The 23,513-nt window shown below is 44.1% G+C and overlaps 1 protein-coding gene across 1 annotated transcript in view; it reads left to right on the top strand.

Annotated features, from left to right (window-relative positions):
* RHOB (ras homolog family member B) overlaps positions 1-23,513 on the top strand; it is a 61,189-nt gene that overhangs the window by 4,605 nt on the left and 33,071 nt on the right. The gene's annotated exons all lie outside the window — the stretch shown is intronic.

The following is a 23,513-nucleotide window of genomic DNA, read 5'->3' as shown; positions in this document are numbered from 1 at the left end:
AGAGGAGTCTGAAGAAGAGGAGTCAGAGGAGGAAGGTGGCTTTGAGGAGGTGGAAGACCAAACACAGCAGGCGTCCCAGGGAGCTTGTTGTCACCTTTCCGGGACCCTTGGTGTTGTACGTGGCTGGGTGGAGGAAGAGACCTTCAATGACATCAGTGAGGACCAGGAACGGGACATGGCTAGCTTGGTATCCAACCTGGTGCAAATGGGGAGTTTGCGGTTGTGCAAATGGACTGTTTGCGGTGCATTAAACGGGGAGTTTGGTCTGTCACTGTGAAGCGGGCTTAACCCTTACACTACCTGATCGATACAACATCAAGGCAGGTTATTCCAAACAATTTAGGAATGTTAGGTGATTTATGCCCTTTATGGATTAAAACCAGACTCTGCATCAACTATGTAATTTTCCATGGGAGTTTTGCCATGGATCCCCCTCCGGCATGCCACAATCCAGGTGTTAGTCCCCTTGAAACAACTTTTCCATCACTATTGTGGCCAGAAAGAGTCCCCGTGGGTTTTAAAATTTGCCTGCCCATTGAAGTCTATGGCGGTTTGCCCAGTTCGCCCGTTCGCGAACATTTGCGGAAGTTTGCATTCGCCGTTCGCGAACCGAAAATTTTATGTTCGCGACATCACTATTTAGGAGTTAAATCACTTATTTATACACCTCTAGTCACACCTCTCTGCATGTGACGTATGCAGCCTTCATAAACACTTCCTGTAAAGTGAGATCTAATGTTTAAACGTCCTTTATTGCACATTCTATTTCATTTAGAATTCCTTAGCTCCTGCTGTGTTAAAAGTATGATAGACCTTGCAGGAACCTCCTGTGTGTGATTCATTTCAATTTACAGAGTAGGAGATACAAACTTCTAAAGTAATTTAACATTGAAAATGAAACCATTTTGTTTTCATACAGACTGTGTAAGTCACAGCCAGGTGAGAAGTGGCTAGGTCTGCATAAACAGAAACAAAAGTGATTTAACTCCTAAATGGTAGAGAATTGATCAGTGAGACTGCAGGGGCACGAGCTATACACAAAAACTACTTCATTAAGCTAAAGTTGCTTTGGTGTCTATAGTGTCTCTTTTTGTACTCAGCCAAGCAATTCCCACAACTTTATTCAGCACATTGATAGACACTTATTACTATCTGTATATCTTGCTTTGTATGGTACACTAAGAGATGGACTATGCAATTCATAGGTACTGGGTTACTGCAGTGGCGGATCCAGAGCCTGATCTCGGGAGGGGCACTTGTAGATTATTTAAATAAATAATCCAGACACAATAACCACTACAGCTCAGTGTAGTGGTTATAGTGCCAATAATGCCAAGACCCCCTCCCAGAGTAAGTAGTCAAACTGTTTAAGAACTGTTTGACAACTTACCTGAGGTCCTCTGGGGAATGGGGCTGTAGTAGGGCAGAGGAGCAGTGGTATGTGTGAGTGGTGCAATGTGTGAGGGGTGCAGTGTGTGTGTGTGTGTGTGAGGGGGACAGTGTATTAGCAGTGTGTGTGTGTGTGAAGGTTGCAGTGTGTACGTGAGGGCGGAAGTATATGTCAGGGGTGCAGTGTGTGTGTGGGTCAGTATGTGTGTGTGACAGTTACAGTGTGTGTGTGGGGCAATGTATGTGTGTGGGGGCAGTGTGTTTATGGGGGGCAGTGTGTGTATGTGGAGCAGTGTGTGTATGTGGGGGCAATGTGTGTGTATGGGGGGCAGGGGCAATGTGTGTGTATGGGGGGCAGGGGCAATGTGTGTGTATGGGGGCAGGGGCAATGTGTGTATATGGGGGGCAGGGGCAATGTGTGTGTATATGGGGGGCAGGGGCAATGTGTGTGTGTGTATGGGGGGCAGGGGCAATGTGTGTGTGTGTATGGGGGCAGGGGCAATGTGTGTGTGTGTGTGTATGGGGCAGGGGCAATGTGTGTGTGTGTGTATGGGGCAGGGGCAATGTGTGTGTGTATGGGGGGCAGGGGCAATGTGTGTGTATATGGGGGGCAGGGGCAATGTGTGTGTGTGTGTATGGGGGGCAGGGGCAATGTGTGTATATGGGGGGCAGGGGCAATGTGTGTGTGTATGGGGGCAGGGGCAATGTGTGTGTGTGTATGGGGGGCAGGGGCAATGTGTGTGTGTATGGGGGGCAGGGGCAATGTGTGTGTGTGTATGGGGGGCAGGGGCTATGTGTGTGTGTGTATGGGGGGCAGGGGTAATGTGTGTGTGTATGGGGGGCAGGGGCAATGTGTGTGTGTGTATGGGGGGCAGGGGCAATGTGTGTGTATGGGGGCTGGGGCAATGTGTGTGTGTATGGGGGCAGGGGCAATGTGTGTGTGTGTGTATGGGGGCAGGGGCAATGTGTGTGTGTGTGTATGGGGGGCAGAGGCAATGTGTGTGTGTGTGTATGGGAGGCAGGGGCAATGTGTGTGTGTGTGTGTGTGTATGGGGGGCAGGGGCAATGTGTGTGTAGAAGAAGGATAGGGGGGGGGGCTTTTTTTTTAATGTGTGTGTGGTTTTGTTTTTAAACATTTAATTAAAATTAATATATAATTTATGTCCCCCCTCCCTTCTTACCTTTACTGGGAGGAGGGGGGACATCTTTCTTTCCTTGGTGGTCCCAGTGGGGATTCCCTGGTGGTCCCAGTGGTAGGAGTGAACTCTAGCCCGCGCTCCAGGGCTAGAGTTCACTCTCGCGAGATTTGGAGCGTTGCCGTGGTAACCGCGGCAACGCTCCAAATCTCGCGAGAGGAGGACCCGGAGGAGCTGCTGGTAACAGCTCCCGGGTCCTCTCTCCCTCCCCTGCCGGTCGGCTGTCAGTAATGTGCCTGCAGACCGGGGAGGGAGATCACTGATCTCCCTCCCCGGTCTGCAGGCACAATGCAGGGCTGGCACTTGGGCAATGTCAGCCCTGCATTAGCCGGCAGGGGAGAATCTCGGGGGGGGCAATTGCCCCGTTGCCCCCCCCCCTGGATCCGCCACTGGGTTACTGGGTAACACACTGAACACCATGGGATAACACAAAAAATATCACACTAAGTAACATTGTGAAACACACTGTAACGGAGCTTCCTGTACCCCGGTTTGGTACCTCTGCCGACGGATGCTCCAAGGGCTCCAAGCACTCCACTAGACACCATAACCCCCACAGACACCACGAACCGCCACAGCTTGGTTGGGGTCTCGCCGTCTTCCACCCACTCTGGATCCAAGACCAGGATCCAGCTTCCAGTAGGTAGACCTCTCTTGTAGTCCAGAGAGCAGGAAGACGAACAGCTCTTACAAGAGCTTAGTGATTATACTCTGGGGAGTATAGTGATTATAGCAATCCCCAGAGTGTAGGTAGTTCTCCAATCCCCCAAACATGAGCCAAAACTTCATGAAGGGTAGAACAAGTCTGAGGCTTTATTGGTACAGGTTTGCTAATATACAATTCCTCAGGCCAGAGGCATACCCCCTGGAACTGAGCACAGGCACACAAAGGACACAAACCAATCAGAACAATACAACAATGTTCGACACTCCCACATACAGCACACAATCCCTCCCCTCTGCCTGTGATATAATTAAGGTAGATAATATAATAACCCAATTATGTACAGGCAGAAAAACATACATTTTCCCCAAAGTCCAGAATCCAGATCTGGGTGAACAACATATGCAAAAAATCACCCAGATCAGAGCAGGGGTTCAAAAGTTTCACGGAAGTCTCTTTGACCAACCGCACACATGATTTTCATGCCCAAAACAGTTCCAGAGAATTTGGCTGTGTGGCCAGTCTATTTCCAATGACTAAGTTCATTTCAAATGCATGAACAGGGACCGAATTGTCGAACGCCGTTCGCCTCCCGTCGAAGAGTCGAAGTCCCAGAGAAGGTAACGTTTCAGCGGTGTTCGTCCCGTTGCATGTCCGATTTGAGTTCCATGAACTCAACGTCAAAACACAGCTGAACACGTTCGGCTAAACAAAAGGGCCGCCGCCACGTGTTCGACTATACGAACAGAGGCCACCCAGCCGTTCGTCAATTTGGCTGTGGTTAACTACCAGCCTGGGAGGTAAATAGGCTGTACACTCCACTTGTGTGTGGTCCGGCTGTTCGTGGTTCGAAGTTCCACTTCGACCACTTCGAAAGTTTAAAGGGGCATTGTGCCAAGTCCCAATAGGCACAAATAGTATATTTAATCCCAGTAAATTAAAAGGGCCATAGTTACAGGGCAACAGGCTGGCAAGTACCAAGAACCAGTGGCGAAGTTGCTTTCACACTATGCACCCATTTCACAATATGAAGTAAACCAATCGTGCTTTACATTAATAACTACCAAGGGTTTGTGCATTTTTGAAAACACTCTAAAAATGTAAGACATATAATAGCGGCTACTTCACTGATTTACTGTTTAAATAAAAGTTGCTGTATAAACTGCTTACAAGAACAAAACTAATGAGAAAAAACATATAAAGAGACAGCAGGGATCCATAAGAACCCCTAATAACCACCTAGAGCCAAACACAATGCTAACATACGTTCATTTTATTTATATATATATATATATGTTATATATATATATATATATATATAATACATATACACAGGGCTGCCATCAGACATTTTGGGGCCCCTAACACAGCTCAAGGTCTGTGCCCCCGGGTGCCCGCCTTCAAGCCCACCCACAGGGCCCGCCTCCAAATCCCGCCCACAGGAAAACACACACACAGACACAAATGGACACAGACACACACACAGAAAGATACACACATACAGGCATACTGACACACACATACTGAGACACACACACACATATACAGACATACACACATGCATAAGGAGATACAGATACACACACACACTGACATACATACATACTCACATACACACATTCTGACACACACACACACACATATACATGTAGACATACATACTGACAAACAGACATACATACTGACATGCATACATACATGCACAGACATACATGCTGATATATACATACATACTAACATATAGACACATACTGACATACAGGCATACATACATACATACATACACATACTGGCATACATACATTCAAACATACACATGCTGGCATACATACATACATACACATGCTGGCATACATACATACATACACATACTGGCATACATATACATACTGGCATACATACATACATACACATGCTCGCATACATACATACATACACATATACTGGCATACAGACACATACTGGCATACATACATACATACAGGCATGCATACATACATACATAGACATACTGGCATACATACATACATACAAACACATACTGGCATACATACATACACACACACATACTGGCATACATACACATACTGGCATACATACATATATACATACAGGCATGCATACATACATAGACATACTGGCATACATACATACATACACATACTGGCATACATATACATACTGGCATACATACATACACATGCTCGCATACATACATACATACACACATACTGGCATACAGACACATACTGGCATACATACATACATACAGGCATGCATACATACATAGACATACTGGCATTCTGGCATACATACATACATACAAACACATACTGGCATACATACATACATACATACACACACATACTGGCATACATACACATACTGGCATACATACATACATACATACACATACTGGCATACATACTCACATACATATATACACACACACCTCATTTTACAGCCACCCACCTCTTCCCTACCTTTTCGTTGCAGGAGGGTGGCTGGGGATGATGTGAGACGTCTGCCTATCCTTCCCACGCGGAGTGAGCTGGGAGGAAGTGACCGGCCGTCACTTCCTCCCAGCAGCACTTGCATTGTGGCTGCATTTTCTTTTTAACCCCTTAAGGACACATGACATGTGTGACACGTCATGATTCCCTTTTATTCCAGAAGTTTGGTCCTTAAGGGGTTAAAGGGACCCCGTCGCGCTATTACAGCGCTGAACGGGCCCCTGAAGATTATTTTTCGTAGTTTGTTCCTGAGTTTTGGAGGAATATAAATCCTGTTTTTGAAATAAAATATGTCTTCCTTTTTGTACAATCTAGGTGTGGAGGGTAGTTCAAGTTCTTCTACTGCCATATTTTTTAATTCTTCGCATATGGTGGATACAAGTCCAACAAATGTATTGTTTGACAACATTGACATAGGTTGATCTCTTGAGGTAGGTTTGTGAGGGATCCTAGAAAGAGCGTCAGCTTTCTTGTTTCGAGATCCGGGTCTATAAACTATTTGAGAATTGAAACAATAAAAAAAAAAGACTCCATCTTACTTGTCTAGATGACAAAGTTTTATTGGTATTGAGGTATTCAAGATTTCTGTGGTCAGTATACACAACTATAGGAGTTTTATTCCCCTCTAGAAGATGACGCCAATTCTCAAAAGCTGCTTTTATGCCTAACAATCCGATGGGATAATTCTTCTAAGATGAGGTTAATGATCTTGGAAAAAAAAGCAACTGGATGGATAGGATCTTGAGGTGTCTTTTGTTGGGAAAGAACTGCTCCGATGGCAGTGTCTGATGCGTCTAATACTAAGTCATAAAGGAGGGATGGATCTGGTAGGTGTAGAATGGGAGCAGTAGTGAATTTCTTTTTAAGAGCATCAAAGGCAGATTGACTGTTGTCATTCCAACAAAAAGGATGTTTGTTGCTAATGAGGAGATTGGGTGGATGAGCTTTCTGTAAAAATTTGCAAAACCAAGAAACCGATGCACATCCTTGGTAGAGGAAGGGATAGGCCAATTAAGAATGCAGTTTATTTTAGAATCATCCATTCTTATAAGTAGGCATGTGCATGGGGAAAATTTTCGGTTCGGTTCGGCATTCCGAAATTCGTGATTTTCGCAATTCGGCACTTCAAGACTTCGGAACTTCGGCAACTTCGGAACTTCGGCACTTCGACACTTCGGAAATTCGGCAACTTCGGCACTTCGACACTTCGGAATTTCGGAACTTCGGCATTTCGGAATTTCGGCACCTCGGGGACTTCTTTTGCAGCCACTTGGTAGATAACTCCCTAATTCCCACAGTATTAGGGAGTTATCTACCAAAAGGCTGAAAGACCTAAATTGGTCTTTCAGCCAAATTTACTAATACTAAGTAAAAATTACTTAGTATTAGTAAATTTTGCCCCTACTCGCTATACCGCGAGTAGGGGCATGTCTAGTAAACAGTGAGCAGCATGTGACTGCTCACTGTTTAAAAAAAAAAAAAAAATAGTACCCCCCCCCCCGGCCCCCATCCCTGAGCAACGGGTGGGGGCCCTAATGTAAAATGATGGGGGGGACCTATTGTCCTCCCCCTGGCCCCCACCCCTGAGCGGTGGGTGGGGGCCCTAAATCAGAATAAGGGGGGGGACCTAATGTCCTCCTCCCTGGCCCCCACCCCTGAGCGGTGGGTGGGGGCCCTAAATACTAATAAGGGGGGGACCTAATGTCCTCCCACATGGCCCCCACCCCTGAGCGGTGGTGGGGGCCCTACAGTAAAATAAGGGGGGGGCTAAGGTCCTCCCCCCTGGCCCCCACCCCTGAACGGCAGGTGGGGGCCCTAAATACTAATAGGGGGGACCTAATGTCCTCCCCCTTGGCCCCCACCCCTGAGCTTCAGGTGGGGGCCCTAAATTGTAATAAGGGGGGGACCTAGTGTCCCCCCCTGGCCCCCACCCCTCTTTTTTCAGCCCCCAAAAAGGCCAAATAAAAAACCACATTAACCAACGAAATTATAAAAAATAAAATTAAAAAAAACGAGCGCAAAAAAAAATAATCCTTCTTCACCCATGGAGGGCTCTGCACAGACTGAGCTCTGCAGGGCGGGGGAAGGCTTATAAAGCCTTGCCCCGCCCTGCAATTAGGCTCAGAGCACTCTGATTGGTGGGTTTAAGCCATCCAATCAGAGTGCTCTGACAGGTAAATGAAGAGACTGACAGGTAAGTCTCTACATTTACCTGTCACAGCACTCTGATTGGTTGGTTTGAAATTGGTTACTTAATCCACCAATCAGAGAGTTATGAGTCAAATTACACAGCGTGGGAAAATTCCAAAGAACTTTCCCACGCTGTGTAAAATGACACAGAGCACTGTGATTGGTGGATTTCATACCCCAGCAGTCCCACTACTCCCCACAGCTTCGCTCTCCTGCCCCTAATGTCCCCTCTGGCCCCAATACTCCTTCTGGCCCTACCCATCACATCCAATGGCCATAGGGCTGCCCAGAAGGTAACACTCCAGCTTTTCCTGTATTATCCTCTAGTTTTATGGGACAACCCTTCATAGTCCTCAATGTAAATGGGAGGGATATGCCCTTTATTGTAGATACGGGTGCCACCTGTTCCACCATATGTATGGATGTATATAGAGGTTTAAGGGAAAAGTCAACACCTTCTGTGGGAATAAATGGAGTGTCCAAGCTAGATGTAGGATACATAAATTGTACCCCTTATAAAGCAAAATTACGCCCAAATGTCAGCCCAATTTATATTAAACAGTATCCCCTGTCACAGGAGAAGAAGGATGGGATCAGACCTATGATCCAGTCCTTCCTTCAGCAGGGTATACTAAGGCATGTAGTCTCCCCCTATAACTCCCCCATTAACCCGGTCCCTAAGGCTACCAAGGACTACAGATTTGTTCAAGACCTTAGGGCCATTAATAATCTGATTATCCCAATAGCCCCCATTGTCCCTGATATTAACACTCTGATAACAGCCATTCCTCATGAAGCTAAGTATTTTACAGTCATTGACTTAAGTAATGCATTTTTTTCGGTCCCTGTTGACCAAGAGACACAACTACTTATGGCTTTTACTTTTGAGGGGGTTCAGTATACCTGGACTCGCCTTCCCCAGGGCTACATGGACTCACCAGCTGTTTATTCACTGGTGCTCCAGCAAACCCTTAAGTCATGGACCCCTAGTCATGGTTCCGTCCTGCTGCAGTATGTTGATGATATCCTGCTGTGCAGTCCTGACTGGGAAGCCAGCACACAAGACACTGTCAGTTTATTGAAACATTTAGCATTGGAAAGCCACAAGGTAGCCAAGCATAAGATCCAATTAGGTGCAGAAAAGGTTGACTATCTGGGATTTGTGTTACAACAAGTTACACGCTCACTCAGCTCCAAACGTATTGAAGCTCTACAAAAGATACCCAAACCTGTTACGAAGAAGGAGTTGCTCACCTTCTTGGGTATGATTAATTATTGTCATCAATGGATACCTGAATGTTCATACTATGACTCAATTTTGAAAATGACTGTAAGAGAGGACAGCCCAGATTATATCAGATGGTCACCTGGAATGGATGATGCATATGTGGCACTCAAGGTAGGCATTATGCAGGCCCCAGCTTTAGGACTGCCTAATTATTGTAAACCATTTCATCTTTATGCAAGGGACAACTGTAAAACCATGGCTGCGGTCTGTGCTCAGGAACATGGCGGTGGTATGCGTCCTGTAGCATTTTTCTCCAAAGTAGTCCCTGTTCCGGTTCAGGGGATGCCGGCGTGTCTTAAGGCCCTGGCTGCTTGTGCAATGGCTGTTGAGACTGCTACTACTATCACTCTGGGCCATCCCACTATTCTCCATACATCACATCAAGTGTTACATTTGATCAAGAATCTCACTACACAACATATGACAGCCCAGAGATAAAGTGGTTATGAAATAATTCTCTTAAATTCTACTAATTTACAGATCAAGTATGGCCCTATTAATTCTGGCCCTATGAGTGTACTGCATGCTATCCTTACTCATGACAACCCTAATCTGAGCAAAGCTCAGCCAGAGGAACATGACTGTATTCATGCTATACATACACATACCTCCCCCTGCTTAGACCTCATGGATACCCCTCAGCCAGGTTCTGAGGATGTGTTTGTGGATGGATCTTGTTCCCGACCTGTTGACGGTCAGTACCAGACAGGGTATGCAGTAGTCCAATTACCTGATAAGGTCCTTGAGGCTAGCTCCATACCCCACATGTCAGCCCGGGCTGCTGAGTTGATTGCCCTTATTCGTGAATGCACTCTATTTACTAACAAAGATGTAAATATTTACACTGACTCACGATATGCTCATGGGGTTGTGCATGATTTTGGAATGATTTGGAAACAAAGAGGATTCATTGCAGCTGATGGTAAAGGCATTTCTCATTAGACATTAATTGAATACCTCTTGCAGGCTTTACAACTTCCTCGTACAGTGTCTTTCATCCACTGCAGAGCTATGCACTAGCAGATAGAATTGCGAAAGAGGTAGCGTCTCGAACCATTTATTACCGTATAATATATCCAATTTTTTGTCTCCCTACCTGCCCAAAAGAACAGTTGTTGCAAGAACTTCAGGGTTTTGCAACCCATGAGGATATTGCATACTGGAAGAAGCAGGGTTTGGAGAAAGACCAAAATGGCCTTTATTCCAAAGAGGGGAAGATAGGGATACCAGAAAGTAGTGCCCCTATTTTTATTTCCCAGGCACACGGAGTGGGTCACAAGGGTCTTAAGGTCACTTTGCGCCTTATTCAACCACATTTTGTAATTTTAAATCTCTCTCTCCACTGTCAGGTATACTTACAGAGGTGTGTCCAATGCTTACAGACCAATACTACTGTCACACACAGGCATAGACACGAACCCCTCCCACCACCTGCAGGCCCTTTCACCCATTTACAGGTAGATTTCACCCACATCCCCAAGACAGGTAAGCGACAACAATACTTACTGGTGATTGTGGATCACTTCTCTAAATGGCCCGAGGCCTTTGTTACTAATAAGGAGGATGCTAGGACTGTGGTGAAAATACTGACCACTGAAATTATTCCTCGGTATGGCTGCCCATTACAGATCAATTCTGATAATGGCCCTGCCTTTGCTAGCAAAGTTACACAGGAATTGGCCAAATGGTTACAGGTTACCTGGAAATTCAATGTACCCTACCACCCCCAGAGTTCAGGTATAGTAGAGAGGATGAATAGGACAATTAAGGAAAAACTGATGAAGGCCACAGATGGCACATGGGTTCACTGGCAAACATACTTACCTGCTATTCTAGCTGAAATAAGAATGACCCCTAACAAGACTACTAAATTGTCACCGTTTGAGATACTCATGGGAAGACCATTTCCTACTCCTTGGGTGAAGGGACAATTTGTTATAATGCCTGGTGATTTAGAATTAATCCAGGAAGAGTATGTTAAACAGTTAATTTTTAAACTCAACTCTGTATATGGTGATGTTTCCGTGCAGTTTCCTCTACCCTCACAGGAACCTACACATCCTTACCAGCCTGGTGATTTGGTCTGTATCCGACAGCTAAACAAGAGCAGGAAGGGAAAGTTTCCTTTTGGCCCGCCTACCACTGTGATTGCCGTGACCCGAACCGCTGTGCTCACCGACTCCCAAGATATCTGGATCCATGCATCCCATCTGAAGCGTGTCCAAAGACGGGTGAAGTAGGAGACAAGCTCAAGGCCCTTATTCCGATTGGCCCTGACGACCCAACATCCTTATCTGAAGTGCTATGGCTAAAGTAAACCTACTGGATCCCTTGCATGGGGCAAATAGTTTTTACATCATCCTAATTCTCTCCATGATTTTCTTCCTGCCGCTGATCGTCCTTCTTGATTGTCACTATGATTATGAGAATATGAGAGAGTTCCAGAAAGTCTGTTTCTGGAAAGATCACAACTCCACCAGTTACAGTGTCCAATTAGGCCTTGGTCATCCTACTAATAGAACCAGTCACAATTCCACCAGTTACAGTGCCCAATTAGACCTTGATCATCCTACTAATAGAACCAGACACAAAAGATCACTACCCAGAGACAAGACTTTACAAACTCAAACCAATTGTTCTTCTAAATCAGTATCTTGGTGGAGCCGTGCCAAAGAGACTAGAACACAAGACGATTTCATATGTAATGGCGGTGAAACCTGCCTTGTACTTAACATTACAACTAATAGTCAAATATGTATTGCTGCAAAGACTGCACAAGTAGTGGTCAAACCATTGCATGATGATTCCGTAAATTGCTCTATAACAATTACTAACACTACTGGTTTTTATAATCTTGCTTGGCTATTTGAAGAGCCTTATCCTTTCACAAACAAAGGGGTTGGTTCAATATTTTATTATTTGCAACATTCTAATGTTTCTCTAGATCAAGACAATCCGGTTCCCCTTACATCTATTGCAACTGGTGATAATGTTCAAGGCACATATAATACCACATGGCCAAGAGGATACGTCCGTATCATATATAATCATACTACAATAGAAAACAGGGGTTGGTTTGGTGTTTTATTATTTTGTAGCCCACATACTACACCTACTGTTCATAATTATTCCCATATTCCAATACCCTCATCATGTGTGAACGATGTACGATGTACGATTATGTAACCCACTACCTAATAGAGAGAAGAGAGAATGGTATGATACCCTATTAGGAGGTACGGGAACAGCTATCGGAATAATTAAATGGTGTAGATATGGAAATACTAAAGAATAAGTTATCCACGGCAGGGAAAGAATTAGGGATGGGATTCCATGTAATGGCTAAATGGGCCCCTACCGTGGTACAATCACAATGGCAGGAATTACAACTAGAACAGTCTATGTACACCTATCTAGGTAATCTAACATATGCTATTACTAACCTAACAAAAGGAAGCACTGACTGGACCTTATGTGCCACTAGAGTTTTACGGATGCATCAACAGAGGTTAAGACTAGAGAATACTCTTATGGTACCCAAAATACAGAAAGTCAGAGAAATGATGGAATTGACTGACAACTACTGGATTAGTTTAAGGTCAAATGATGTATATTGTGAAGAATGGGTAGAAGATGCGATATCGAGTTATTCATGTAGGGTTGGATTTACGTTATACGAAGTTGCTCCAACCCATATAAAACTAGCATGTAAGTTCTTCACTTTACCTACACCTATGTTTAATGTACTTAATAATAATCTTACTTGGTGGAATCCAACTTATACAGGAGAATATATATTCCCCAGGGATAATAAAACATATTCATTAGAACACTGTGATAAGGCAGATAAAGGTTACACATGCAGACATTCCTCACCCATCTATGAACCATGCTTATTAGCTAATCAAATAAGTAGTTGTACTTGGCAAGTATATCCATCGGATTATTCAATTATGTTAGAAATAGAACCACAAATTGTGTGCCTAGCTACCAACCAACCTGTCAATATTCCCGAAGTTGATAACATTTACCCTTTGTGGGATGTATATCAAATGCCACCTGGATAAAGTGGAAAGATCAGACTTATTTCTTGCAACCTATTCCTAGTATATAAAGGTCCATAACATGTATTCCACCTGCGTTACCTATCGTTGATTATCAACTTCCTATAGGAATAATAATCAATTTAATAAAAGGAAAAGAGAACATGTTTAAACATTTGAAAGCACATAAAGATGCCTTAGTACATACTGAAATATCCACCCACATAGTTGAAAGGGAATTAATTAAAGTTAGTTCTAAAATCCAGGAAAATTTTGCCCATCATTGATATGATGCCCTCACAGGTTGGTCTCCTACTGGCGCACAAGTTGTAAGGTCCTTTTTCTACCCTATTGTCATCATTGTAATAATACTTGCATTAATGATATTGTTTAATTGTTTTCTAACTTACACACTTAAGAAACGTGTACAACAAATGATTACAGAAGCTGAAAATCGACAGCCCGAACTCCTCTTAAAGGGAAAACCTACTGCACAGAGCAAATGGGGGAAATCGAGGTGAAGAAATAATGAAAGTCCCGCAGACGTGATTAGCACATCTGAATATACCTCCTTTTGTTTCTCTGCCGCAGGCCTCCCATGGATATTTACCGTAAGATAGATCATGATATGATCTAAGAGGGGAATTGTAGATACAAATATAAATTTTGCTATCTATCCTAGCTGTTCATAAAAGGGCTAATTTGACCCAAGAATAAATTTGGCATTTTACGGGAAAAGTACTGATTTCGAAATGTCCTTGTTAATTGTCCAAGATATCGGTATTTGTAAATATCTGGTTTTAATCAAATGTGTAATGCGTTATATAACGAAAGATTATAACTAGAAACAGCTGTTTATAACTTGTGAAAAACATATTATGTAATTAAATGCGCATGACCCCCACCGACATGAAAATGGGGTATAAATGCAACTGACGTATAATTAAAATTTGAATTGGTTATAGAACACATCTCTTGTCTTCTTGACTGATTCCCAGGATCCTGTCTGTCTATCAAAGAGGGTGTGGCTCCGACAAAATATCCATCTATCTAAGAGGGTTTCGTGTATAGCTGATTTTATCCCCAACAAGCACTTCGGAACTTCGGCACTTCGACACTTCGAAAATTCGGTAATTTTGGAACTTCGGGACCTCGGCAATTCGGCACTTTGGCAATTTGGCACTTTGGCAATTCGGATATTCGGGAGTACCCGAATGTCCGAATTGTCCGAAATTCGTCCGAATACATATTCGGACCGAAACGAATTGCACATGTCTACTTATAAGATGAGGAGAGCTAACATATCCAAGAAAAGTGAGTTCACTAACTTCGTATAGACATTTTTCCCGGTTTAGCAAAGAATTAGAGTTGAGCGAACCCAGACTGTAAAGTTCAGGTTCGTATTGAACATTAAGTTTTTTGGACCCCTGACCCGAACACAGACACTGTATGTTCGGGTTGGAGTTCAGTGTTCGGCGATTTAATGACGCGTTTTCACAGGCTGCAGGGCAGCCAATCAACAAGCGTTTGACTCATGTGCCCTTAGAAGCCATCACAGTCGTGCCTACTAATGGCATGGCTAGTGCAGCATGTGACCCAGCCTCTATATATAAGCTGGAGTCATGTAGCGCGCACGCACATGAGGTCTTATTAGTGTAGGGAGAAGATGCTGTTGCTGTGAGGTACAGCTTAGGAAATAATTCTGCAAACTAGTACAATAGTGGGGTGCACTTAATATCTGATAGTCAAATAGAAGCGTCAAATACCGCGGTTACATCAGCGTTTTAAAAAGTCATTTTTTTTTGCTGCTAAATAGTACGTTAGTGGGGTGCACTTCATATCTGAGAGTCAAATAGAATCGTCAAATACTGCTGTCACATTGCAGTTTTAAAATTTACTAATTTTTGGTTGCTAAAAAGTACATTAGTGGGGTGCACTTCATATCTGAGAGTCAAATAGAAGCGTCAAATACTGCTGTCATATTGCAGTTTTAAAACTTAAAATGTTTTGGGTGCTAAACTGCTAATTAGTACATTTGCGGCCTGCACTTCATATCTGAGAGTCAAATAGAATTGTCAAATAGTGCGCTTACAGCGCAGTGGTAAACATTCTTATTTTCTGGGTGCTAAACTGCTAAATAGTACATTTTGGGGCGTGCACTTCAATCTAAGAAAACTGTTGCCTGGATACAATTCTAAAACAATTTCCATATGTCCTTTGCAGACTTTAAATGCTGGAAAAACACAGGTGCCAACTGCTGTAACTTTCTGCATTGTGCATACCGGCAAGGAGGGCAGGGTTGAGGAGTGGGTGGAAGATGATGTGGAGGATGATGAGGTCCTAGACCCCACATGAAATCAAGGTCATGCGAGTGACGTGTGCAGTTTGGAGGAAGAGGCGCTGGTCGCACAGAGGCACCAGCACAGCATAAGAGGGAGCAGGGTGCAAAAGCGGAGCGGCCGTCCCCTAGCTCTCGTCGGCATGTATTATCTTTAGAATTCCCACAGTTATCTGTCAGGATCGGGACAGGGATCCAACATGCAGAATACAAACAGGAGCTAGGTACATATACCGGACCTTAGAATGGCCGGACTAACGTAAGGAGTAAGCAAAGAATGGTCAAAGACAAGCCGAGGTCGAGGGAACGAGAGAGCAGGTAAGCGAGAGACAAGCCGAGTCCAAAGGATAAGAGAGGTAAGCAGGGTAGAAAAATACAAGCCGAGTCAGAACCAAAAAGACAAATCGCAATAAGAGCACTGAGTGACCAGACTAGCTAGAACCACGACAGGGCAATTAACCATTACACACAACCCTATTTTATACCTTGGCTCTTTAATTGATTATCCCGCCCCCGACGAGTCCTGATTCGTTGCTCGGGACTTGATTGACAGGTCGGAACGTGATTGTCGTCATGACGTCGGCTACTGAGCGCCGCGTCATAAAAGGAGGCGGAGCAATCGCGGCCTGCGTGTAAACGGCCGGGAGGACTGCAAGGATCGGGTGAGTCAGCCCCCCTAAGAGGACAGACGTCTAAGTGTCTCACCTCCTCCGAGGTAGAGACAACAGGTACCCTGACATTATCCAAGTAACAGTAGAAGCGATAAAAAGAACCATAACAGATTTAACGAGCCATTCGCAGTTTCACAGTCCGGTAACCAGGACCCAGACACTGTCTGGGCAGCGGTCGGACGACCGGGACCCAGTATGCCTGATGTAGAAGTTAGGAGTCACAGTGTGGAATGGATAAGCAGGGTCTGGGTACCCGCACGCCCCCTGGTGTTAAGCACAAGCGTTTGTGCGGCCACATACCAGGACCCTGATGCTTCAGTAAAAAGAGTACTGGATACCAGAAGCCATCACCAGACTGATCCGCAACTTGGAACAGGATGTGACATTCACTGTAGCGGCTGTGCGCGCTTTCGGCGTTCTCACCCTGCTGCTGCTCGCCTGTCTGCGCTGCAGTGTAACTTTGGCCTTTCCGCTCACTGCCTCATATGTGACGTGCCCACAAGGTGGAACTCCACCTTGCACATGCTGGAGAGACTGTTTGAGCAGCAGCAGGCGATAGTGGAGTTTCAGCTGCAGCAAGCACGGGTCAGTGGCTCTGGACCAGACTTCCCTCCAGTTGATCAGAGTTAAAGGATTTCAAGTGGACTCATTACAATTACAAGGGCCCCTAAAGAGTCCAGTATTGTTATTTGTCATCACTACCTTCCCGCGTCGGTAGTGGGTCATTTGCGCGCCTGCTGCCTTCCTTGCATGTGGTAGCCGTTTGTCAGGGTCCCTGTACGGAAAAGAACCCTGATTCTCCGTTACCCGTGGTCACCATGGTAGGCGCAGTCAATGGCATCGAAAGTGGATATGGATTGACATACGAATGCGTCGTCGCCTTCTCATTGGGGAGCACATTGAAAAAGTGCTCTAGCATGACGAGCTGGGTGATCTCCTCCGGAAACTTGGCTTGATAGGAGTTGAGCCAGTTCTGGGTGGCCCTTGTGATGCCACGGTGAATACCCAGATATATCATAGCTGCTGCAGAAAGTGCGGGCCGTCTGTGCGCGCTTTTGGCGTTCTCACCCTCCTGCTGCTCGCCTGTCTGCGCTGCAGCGTAACTTTGGACTTCCTGCTCACCGCCTCATGAGAATGTGCGAGCAGCAGCAGGCGATAGTGGAGTTTCAGATGCAGCACGCACGGGTTAGTCGCTCTGCAGAACAGTTTTCTTTTTTTATATGTCCCAATATTTTGGGGGCTACTCCAATTAAAATAAAAAATAGATATATATAAACAGTGTTGGCTACCTCCTTCCTCCTTCACCGCCGCTTCCACCTACACCGCCACGGTCGCCGCCTCCTCAACCTATGGGTCACTTAGTATGAACTATGTACATAATAGCAGAGGCTTGTGAAGGCCTTTTCTCCATGCATCAGGAGTTGAGCATTTCTCCATGCATCAGGACTGCAAGAAATGCACTGCAGGCCCCAAATGTTTCTTTTTTTGTATATCCCAATATTTTGGGGGCTACCCCAATTAAAATAAAAAAAAAATATATATAAACAGTGTTAGCTACCTCCCTCCTCCTTCACCGCTGCTTCCACTTACACCGCCACGGTCACCGCCTCCTCAACCTATAGGTCACTTAGTATAAACTATGTACACAATAGAAGAGGCTTGTGAAGGCCTTTTCTCCATGCATCAGGAGTTGAGCTCAGTTTGAACAATGAAAGAGAATACCCTGCACTCCAACCCTCTTGTCCTACTCTTACCTCCATTTTACTTCCTTTTGCACTCCAACCCTGCACTCCAACCCTGCACTCCAACCCTCTCTCAAATGGATAATTCTGGTGATCCTCCTGACAGCCATGCTTTAGATTTTGATTTATGTTCTTCCAAAGCTAAAATCATAGATTTTATGGCTCAGCTGTTTTTTTTAATTTTTATGTTATTTTAAGTGATTTCCCTATCCACATTTGTTTGCAGGGCACTTGTCCTACTCTTACCCCCATTTTACTTCCTTTTGCAGCCCTCTAGCCCTTTCCAATACTTTATTAGAGGCATTTTTGTGGCCAAAAGTTCGGGTCCCCATTGACTTCAATGGGGTTCGGGATCAAGTTCGGGGTCAAGCTCGATCACAAACCTGGACTTTTTTTCAAAGTTCAGCCAAACCCGCCGGACCCGAACATCCAGGTGTCCGCTCAGCTCTATTTATGAGTTCTCAATGTGGATAAAAGCCAGTGTACATGTTTCCTGTGATCCTTAATGTTATCAGAATATATTAAAATGTCATCCAGGTAGATGATGACACATGTGTCTAAGAGGTCTCTGAACATATCGTTGATGAAATGTTGGAAAGTTGCAGGGGCATTACAGAGTCCAAAGGGCATGACAAGATATTTGAAAAGGCCATATCTAGTACGGAAACTGTTTTCTATTCATCGTCTTCTTTTATTCTAATTACGTTGTAAGCCCCTCTGAGGTCAAGTTTGGTGAAGACAGTAGCGGTTCTTAATCTTTCGATTAATTCAGGAATTAATGGGAGAGGATAACGGTTCTCCCCTTAGAAAAGAGAATACAGAACAGACTTTAGTTCTTTCAGTGGGGTATGATCTGGTTTTAAGGGCAAACATTAATTTACAAGAATTCAGGAATTCCCTGTATTTGGAGCGATCTCCATAAAACTTTTCAGGGTTGCAGACAGCAGGATCACTTGCTGAATGGGGAATCCCAAGTGCTGGAGAAGCCTGGTTTTGGATTTCTCTGACATAGGAGAGGATTCTCTTGTTTGCAATCTGTAATTCCTGCATACCCTGAGTAAGCATGTCCACTCTGTGATTTAATGAGGACAATTGGGAAGAAACTTCTGCTGGTTCCATAAATAAGGCTTAGTGATTCTGTTATGTCACAAGTTGAATAGATGAGGAACACAACTGCAGATTATAATATTCCTCTATTTTAATAGTGTGGAACTAATAGTAGGGGAAAAAGTCCTGTAAGTAAGCACAATTACTGTAGCTTTAAGGATCCCTGGATGTTGGAAGCAATTAGATGAAATCTAAAGCAATAGCAATTGTAGCAGATACAGTGGCAACAAAGTTGTAGCAGGAGATAATTAGCAAGCAGGATAAGGTTCATTAATAATGCAATTCCCAGAATTATGAATAAGAGTATACTTAGAGTATTATGGGAGTAGTCTTCCACTAGCAGGATCACTGTAGTCAGGAAGGAGCATAAACATTCAAGCAGTCCGGTTCTTGAGGGTTGGAAAAAGCAGGATGAACGAAATTCAGTCCGAGATCAAAGGAGTGGAGAAGACAGGGAATCTGTTTAAATAGAGTACAAAGAGTTGTCATTAATGGTAAATTTTCAAGCTGGACAGAGGTGGCAAATGGTGTCCCTCAGGGTTCTGTTCTGGGACCCCTTCTATTTAACATGTTTATAAATGATCTTGAAAAAAGTATTGAAAGTCATGTTTCAGTGTTTGCAGATGACACGAAACTCTGTAAAATAATACAATGTGAGCAAGATATTACTTTGCTGCAGAGGGATTTGGATAGACTGGGGGACTGGGCACTCAAATAGCAGATTAAATTTAATGTTGAAAAATGCAAAGTTATGCACTTCGGCGTAAAGATTACACAAGCAACGTATACCCTTAATGGAAGCGAATTAGGGATAACAACACACAAAAAGGACTTAGTTGAAACCTTGAGCGTGGAGTGTGAGCGCGCGCGATAGGACCCGAAAGATGGTGAACTATATTATTTGGCACCAAAGGACCTTCTTTTATGCAGGTTTTCCACACATAGTACCACCCACAGGGTTTTTCAGAACAACCAATAAACACATTACAACACATACAATGCAAGTAGAGCAGCCAATCAGACACAATGGGACAATAGAAGCACACCCATCATATTCCTCCCCTCTGCTTAGGAGATAATTGAGTCAATTACTGTATCTACTCAATTATCTCCAAGCTGAAAAGTTACACTTGCATTTTTATAACTTTGTTAGTTTACATCGTACATACATAAAACATATTATTTTAAACAGTATAACTTGGGGACAAACATATCCAAAATTCACTTGAATAGGTTCAGGGGTTTAAAAGTTAGGTTGAAGTCCTTTGTTATCACTTGCAAGCATGGCTTTTCCTGCCCAAACCAGTTACCACTGGTCTGGCAGTGTCCCTAGGACAACGCCCTGCTGGAGAAAAATGGAGCTGGGGGAGGGGAAGAGCCACACCTTCCCAGGGATTCAAAGGGGAAGAAAAGTATCCAAAAGTTTAAATATGTCCATACACTGTTTTTAAAGGGCCAGCAACGTACAATAAAAGTCCTTAAGCCCAAATTCTGGTTTAAACGGGTACAATCTCCCAGAGGCCATAGTCGCAGGGCAGGAAGCTGGCAAGCAGACCTCTCCAGGACCAAGTGGCTAAGTGCACTTCGTCACAACCACATATTGAATATGCTGTACAAATTTGGGCACCTGTTCTAAAGAAGGATATTATGGCACTAGAAAAAGTGCAGAGGCGGGCTACAAAATTAATAAAAGCAATGGAACATATCAGCTATGAAGAAAGGTTAACAAATTTAAACCTATTTAGTTTAGAAAAACGTCGCCTGAGAGGGGATGTGATAACATTATACAACTATATTCGGGGCCAATACAAACCATTGTGTGGAAATCTATTTACAAACCGGACTTTACATCAGACACGAGGTCATGCATTTAGACTGGAAGAAAGAATATTTCGTCTAAGGCAAAGGAAAGGTTTTTTTTTACTGAAAGAACAGTAAGGATGTGGAATTCTCTGCCTGAAGAAGTGGTTTTATCAGAGTCCATACAGATGTTCAAACAGCTACTAGATGCATACTTGCAAAAACACAATATTCAAGGATATAATCTTTCAATGTAGGGTAATAACTGCTTGATCCAAGGATAAATCTGACTGCCATTCTGGGGTCAAAAAGGATTTTTTTTCCTAGCTTGTTGCAAAATTGTGCTTCAGACTGTGTTGTGGATCCAAATAATGATCTTTGTTATATTCAGAGGAAGCCCAAATTATTATTACAAGTGCACCTGGAGAAGCGAGAATTAGACACCAGACACCTGTTGGTATTCAAAATAAGCCTCTGACGTTTTATTTATTAGCTGGGTTTTTAAACATATTACGTGCAAATACTCATAGAACAGTAATAGGAAGGGAGTACAGATAAGACATAGGGATGAACGTCATGTACACATAACAAATATGTTGCAAGGTAAGAAAGAACAAAAAGATTAGAGAAGAGACATCTCAGGTGGGGGCTCTCTGCTCCCGGAACTAGACATATATGGTCTTAAGTGTTGTGTTAAGCATCAAGCATTTCCTGAGTCCAAGTTAGCCAATTTTAATATAGGATATCATTATATGACACCTATAAGCTTGAAGGGACACTCCAGGCACCCAGACCACTTCTGCTCATTGGAGTGGTCTGGGTGCCAACTCCCACTACCCTTAACCCTGCAAGTGTAATTATTGCAGTTTTTATTAAACTGCAATAATTACCTTGCAGGGTTAAGTCCTCCCCTAGTGGCTGTCTATTAGACAGCCACTAGAGGGAACCTCCTGCTCTATAGCACAGGTTTTCTGTGCTAGAGCGTCGCTGGACGTCCTCATGCTGTGTGAGGACCTCCAGCGTCGCTCTATTCCCCATAGGGAAGCATTGAAATTCATTTTCAATGCTTTCCTATGGGGTGCGCATGCGCATTAGGTCTCCTCGGCCGGCGGGCGAGATCAGTCTCGCCCACCAGCCGACGTAAGCAGAAGGAGGAGCGGCGGGGGAGGAGGAAGCAGCGACGTGGGACCTGTCGCTGCCTCTGGTAAGTCACTGAAGGCGTTTTCACCCCTTCAGCAACTGGGGATTGGGGGGTGGGAGGGAGAGGGACCCTCCAGTGCCAGGAAAACGGATCGTTTTCCTGGCACTGGAGTTTCCCTTTGAGTCTTGGAATCAAGATAAATTCTATCACACTAGCTTGTTGCAAAATTGGAAGTGCTTCAAACTGTTTTTTTTTTTTTTTTTGCCTTCTTTTGGAACAACACCAAAAAACAAATGTGAGGAAGGCTGAACTTGATGGACGCAAGTCTCTTTTCAGCTATGTAACTATGTAACTGATGAGAGGAAGAGGAAGGGGAGAACCTGTGCTGTCATGTGTCATTGGAAGGCAGAATGCCCCAACAGGTGCAAGAGTATTCTACTGATGCCCCTCCGAACCAGCAGCAGACAGGAAATTGGGACTCTTGCTTGTGCAACCCTTCAGCTCACTGAAGTATGGAACTAGATGCCAATGAGCACTCTTCTAGTGAATGAACAACCCTATTCATTTTTGGTTGATAGTAGGGCCATTCTTTCTAGTTTGGTGTAATTCATCAGGGATCTGTCATTAGCACAAGTATCAAATCTGTTGGCATTGGTGCAGTCCCCATGTTCTGCAATAAAACCCCAACACTGACTGTCCATACCCCCGAGGGCACTTTTCTGAAACATGCTTTTGTTGTCACTTCTTCATGCCCTGTTTAATCTTCTTGGTAGAGATTTAATGGCTACAAAAAAGTTTACCTCTGCAGATACCCAACAAGTTTGTAAAATGCTGTTTATTCATTGGAAGTTTCACATTCAATATCATCAATAGTCCTCAGGACAGGTGGAAAAAAATGAACAGAACCATCAAAGAGAAATCGACAAAATAAGGCTTGCTGTTTAACAACAACTGACCTGGCAATTTGCCTGCTGTATTAGCAGAGCTCAGAATGATCCCTAGTGCTGCTATAGGTTATTCACCCTTTAAATTGTGATTGGTAGGTCTTTTCCTACTCCTTGGTGTAAGTCTAAATGTGCTCCATGTGGTAAGTGGAGACTTTAATGTTTCGCTTGATGAATATGTATTGAACCTTGTGGTAAAATTGCATGGCACCTGCCATGTCTCTCCCATTTCCTGTAGGTAGACTGATCCAGCCTATTAAACCTAGTGACAAGGTGCTGGTGAAATCCTTTTGCAAGGCAAGCACCCTGAATGCACCCTCCGAACCACCTACAACCGTGATTTCTGTCAACACGAACCGCTGTGATAACCAAGCCTGGATAAATGTAAATCGCCTATAGACAGTCCCTGGAACGGTTCCAGCATCAGCCAAGGCCGAGACCAAGGGAAGGTACAATCCATTTCCCTTTTCGCCTGCCTGCAACATGC

The sequence above is a fragment of the Pelobates fuscus genome, chromosome 2 (assembly GCF_036172605.1).
Source record: "Pelobates fuscus isolate aPelFus1 chromosome 2, aPelFus1.pri, whole genome shotgun sequence".
Taxonomy (NCBI): domain Eukaryota; kingdom Metazoa; phylum Chordata; class Amphibia; order Anura; family Pelobatidae; genus Pelobates; species Pelobates fuscus.
This window is presented reverse-complemented; position numbering and strand designations above follow the sequence as displayed.